The 5,265-nt window shown below is 27.3% G+C and overlaps 1 pseudogene; it reads left to right on the top strand.

Moving 5' to 3' along the window:
* Window positions 1-1,001: 1,001 nt before the first annotated feature.
* On the top strand, window positions 1,002-4,938 carry LOC124839888 (bidirectional sugar transporter SWEET10-like; annotated as a pseudogene).
* The last annotated feature ends 327 nt before the right edge of the window (window positions 4,939-5,265 follow it).

Genomic DNA, 5,265 nt, shown 5'->3' with positions numbered 1-5,265 from the left:
ATTCTTTTATGTTACTTAATTGTCACAAATATCAATTTATTATTTAAAAAAAAACTATTTTAATATTTTATAATTTTATAACTTTTCAGTTTATGTAATTTTTTGATTTAATAATTTTATATTTTTATAACTTTATAATCTTATTATCCCATAATTAGTACATGACAATTTAGTAATTTCATAATCTTATAATTTTATCAATTTTATAATCTTAAAATTTTACAAATTTATAATTTTATAATTTGATAGTTTTATAATTTAAAAAAATTATAATTTTATAATTTGATAGTTTGATATTTTACAATTTTAAAAGCTTTATTATTTTATAATATTAGAATTAAATAATTTTATATTTTATAATAATTTTATAATTTGGTAATTTTATAATTCTATAATTCTATAATTCTATAATTGGATGATTTTTTAAGTTGTTTTTCGAAAAAAAAAGACCTTTCATATAATAAAATCACTTTTATGGGTGTTTTAGTGAATTATAAAATATAGTTTGTTGTCCTCTTCTAAATATTTTTTCTTTGTTTAACTTCATACTTACCATTTTTACTCTATATTTATATTTTGCATTCAAATAAAATTTATTTAAAACTGTTCTGAACACAATGTCTTAGGCAAAAACTAATTTATTTATATTCAATAAATGAATTTAATTTTTTCATTCCAACATAATAAGTAGTTTATAACCTCCTTTACGAGCTATATATGTATGATAAAATCTAGTTTTTCTAAAACTACAAATTAAATAAATATATGATAAGTATTGATATATTTAAAATGATGAAGTATTTTGATGTTTCACTTCTCTTAGCAACTTGACTTGCATTACTTCCCTTTTATGTACTATAAATAGACTCTAATTCTTATCATATTTACTAAGTGCAATTGAAAGTAAGAAGAGATAAACTCAAGTGAGAGAGGGTTTTCACATTGAGAGAATCCTATCTACACCTTTTCGTGAGCACTCATAGTAGTAAACACATTTTAACATGCCCATTCATCACCAAACTTTGGCTTTCATTTTCGGCCTTCTAGGTACATACTAATACCATAAATCTCTACAGCATATTCCACTTTATTTTTTTTATTTATTATTTTCATATTTTTCATCTACTTTAAGAATGATGCTTTGAGCAAACTTCTTGCAAAAGTGTGTGTTACTGTTTATATCTTTGTGAAAAAAAAACATACACTAACGTAATTCGAGTATCAAATATATGTTGTTAATTTTTATAATAATTAGTTAAAAATTATATCAACTGGACAAAATAGTTTCCAATAAATCGATTAAGAGGATATGAATATTTTTCTTTTTAAAAATTCCAAACCCAACATAAGAGAAGCTTAATGTTAACAAAATTACACCCTCCAATGCATACATAAAGGAGATTACAAAAGAAAATGGTTTCTTCAACTTTATAACACCACATTGAACTGCAAGGTTGAAAACCACTTGAAATATAATGTTGACATTTCTCTTGAACCAAAACACTATCGTTATATGGCCATAAAGCAATAGATTACTTCAGTTATCAATTATCATCCTAATGGAACCAATTACTCTCAAGATAATATTTAAACATGTTATTGTTGTATTCTGTCTTACAACAAATTAGCATCATTGTTGTGAAAATTGTAAATATTTGACTAACATACACGACGGTCTGATGATAATAATAAAATCTGTGTATAAGTTATGTTTATAAACAGATTAATGATAAAAAAAATTGTTGATAAAATATATTGATAGATCATAAAATTTGTTAATAATTATCTATCATTTTAAATTTGCCAATAATATTTTATAAATTTACAACTTTTTGGTATATATCATGATTTAATCATCATCTTCTTCTTTTTTCTCCTTTTTCTTCTTTTTCTTCCTCTTCTTCCTCCCCTCCTACTCTTTCTCCTTGTCTTCCTTTGTTTCTCCCTCCAACTCAAGTCACCACCATCATTGTTGGATCACCATGACCATCATACCTTTATCGCTTACACCTCCTCCTCTTTCTCTTTCTCCTCTTTATCCTTCTTATCCTATTATTTTCACCCATCTATTTTTGATATACAAATATTTTTTGTTAGATTTAATAAGAAATATTTGTCAATATTTAGCAATGAAAATATTCACTGATAATAAGAATATAAAATATCAATAAAATTTACCAACAAAAAATAATATAAATTGTAATTTATCCATAGATTCTTGCGATGAATTTTATTCACTTATTCATTACTGATAGAAATATTTATTGATAATTTAAATTTTAAAATTTATCAATAATTTTGATTACTGATTTATTTCTATCGATAAAAATTCTTCATTAAACACAAAAAAATACTTATAATGTTCACTTTCCACTTTGGTATCACGCTACCCTTCCCCAAAAGTTCTTCACCCTTGACCTCGTTAATGAAGATCTAAAGGGACATTTCAGAAAATATACTATGTTTACATGGGAGATATTTCAGACATTATTACCTATATGATATTTGAACCATATGCGGAACGAACATTGCATGGTATAGCTGTAGATTATAAAGAATAATAAATCATAATACTTGAAAGCAACACTATTGAATTAGGGCAGAACTTTGGTAGAAATAATAACAATAGTAAGAGGAATAGGAGGAGGTTATTGTAGTAATATAATGAATTATGATAATAATATTAATAATCTCAATTTGTTCATAAGTACTGATGGATGTCTCTTGTTTTGTTTTTGGGTGTAATAAGGAAACATCATCGCCTTTATGGTGTTCCTCGCTCCACTGTAAGTGATTTAATAATATAGCATTACATATTGTAATTAATTGATGAGGAGCATATGGTTTATGTAATATGTGGATTATATCTGATGAATGCAGACCAACTTTTTACCAAATATACAAGAAGAAGTCCTCGGAGGGGTTTCAATCATTACCTTATATTGTTGCATTGTTCAGTTCAATGCTGTGGATTTATTACGCACTCGTAAAAAGGGAGGGCACCCTCCTTCTCATTACTATTAACTCCTTTGGATGTGTCATAGAGACACTCTACCTTGCCATCTTCTTAATTTATGCAGCCAGAAAAACCAGGGTTTTCCTTCTTATAATTAATAACTCCTTCTTATAATAATTTCTTTTTCTATTTAATTTGAAAAATAAAAAAACTAATTACTTTCCTTCTATAAAATGTTGTCACAGCTTTCGACCATGATGATTGTTTTCTTGTTGGATGTTTTTGGGTTCGGAGGCATGCTTCTTTTAACTCTCTTCCTAGCAAAAGGATCCAAACGCCTTAAAGTGATTGGATGGATTTCTCTCGTTTTCAATATAAGCGTATTCGCTGCTCCTCTCGGGATTATGGTAAGAATTCAGATCGTAAATATGCATACGATTTTAAAATCCAAATTGATCTAAAGAAAATAAAATTCAAAATCAATCTAATAATTGAAAGCCAAAGTAAATAGCTTTTTTTTTTTTTTCAAAATTGATTTATTTTTGCCATAGTTGAGCATTCGTTGTTGTCCTCTACAGCTCTAGACTAATCAACTCTAAATAGTATCTCTTCAACCAAAGTTACTTGGGATAAAACGGCATTAAATTTTTTCTTTTTAATTACTTGCACCAGTTCCCCCAAATTGTTAAACCAAAAGGAGTCTAGCATACTGCAACAAAATTTGTATGTAGAATCACAGGTTTTATTTTTTTTTAAATCATATTTAAAATTTCATCTAAAAATTACATCTATTATATTGAGATTAAAAAATATTTTTTTTATTGTTATACAAAACCAAGGAGTATGTTTAGAAACTTATGCTTCCATCAAAATTGAACGTTTTTTTAAACGTGAATAATGAAAAATTTCATTATTTGAAACGGAAAATGTAATTGGAAAGTAGTATCCACACCTGTGAAATTGCATAAAAGTTTTTTTATTTCCAACAAAGAACCTTTTTTTTTTAAATATATTCTTTTAAAAAAAATAAAAACAAAATCCCTAAATGACATCAGTGAAAGAGTTTTTTCGTTATTCTTTTTCAATGACAAAGTTTGCAATTTCTTTATGCATGTAGAGGAATTTCATCATCAACCTCTTTGCACTATTTTTTTTCTGAAGCTCTCGACAAAAGTTAATTCTTATATATGGTTGATGCATGCATGCAGAAACGTGTGATAAAGACGAAAAGCGTGGAATTCATGCCTTTAAGTTTGTCCTTCTTTTTGACCTTAAATGCTATCATGTGGTTCTTCTATGGCCTTCTCCTCAACGACTACTACATCGCTGTAAGTTAAATTCAATCATTCAATGTCGGTTTATTTGGAGCATTTATTCATATTATATTAAACTTTTGTCTTATTCGGACTAAGTCCTTTCCTCTATCACCTTCTCATTTCCTTCCATTACTTTTCCTTGCGCTTTAATAAGTGATAATGTCAATTTAATCGTAATTTATTACCTGTACGCACTCTATTGAGTCCCATATGAAAAAGGAAGTCAAATGAAAACAAGGGTCCCCCAATTATATTATTATATAATTTCAAAAATCTTATCTCATACTTATATATGCTGAACATTTTAATTTTGATTCCTTTCGATTTGATATAACCTATACCAGAAAAATAAATAAATTCTAATTTGATTTCTAAAAAGTCCATTTACCGTTTCCATTTGGATGATGCAGCTCCCAAACACTCTAGGTTTTCTATTCGGCATAATTCAGATGGTGCTGTATTTGATTTACAGAAACCCCAAGACAAATAAGGTAACGAAATTGCAAGAACCAAATAATCATGAGATTGTTGACATTGGGGAAGCATCTGAGCTGAATCATGTAAGCAGTGGTGCTGTGACTGAGATTGCTACTGAGGATCCAAATAGAAGAGAAGAAGCAAATCGAAAACCCTAAGAACATCATGGATTCCCATAGCAATATGTGATAATTAAACAAAGAAGTCCAAAGAGAAAATAAGCAAAAGTGATAATAAAAATTGAGGTCCATAAATATTTAACCTAAAAGTGTAATAAAAATTCTACATGGTCAAGTGGGTCACTTCTCAATGCAAGAACAATGTTTTGGAGTTTAGGGTTCCTCTTTTGACCATAGATGAATTTGTGTGAAGCTGTAGTATGTTGTGTTTATGTTGTTACATCTCATACCGTAATAAATCAATAATGGGATTGAGTTTCAGCACTTTGTATTTTTAAATTATTGAATATAGTCTTATATCATTACCGTGTGTATTTTTTTTCACATTTATGAAATT

This window comes from Vigna umbellata, chromosome 2, assembly GCF_029865625.1.
Source record: "Vigna umbellata cultivar VRB3 chromosome 2, Vumbellata_1.0, whole genome shotgun sequence".
NCBI classification, from domain to species: domain Eukaryota; kingdom Viridiplantae; phylum Streptophyta; class Magnoliopsida; order Fabales; family Fabaceae; genus Vigna; species Vigna umbellata.
Note: the sequence above shows the minus strand (reverse complement) of the source record. Positions and strands in the feature narration are given on the sequence as shown.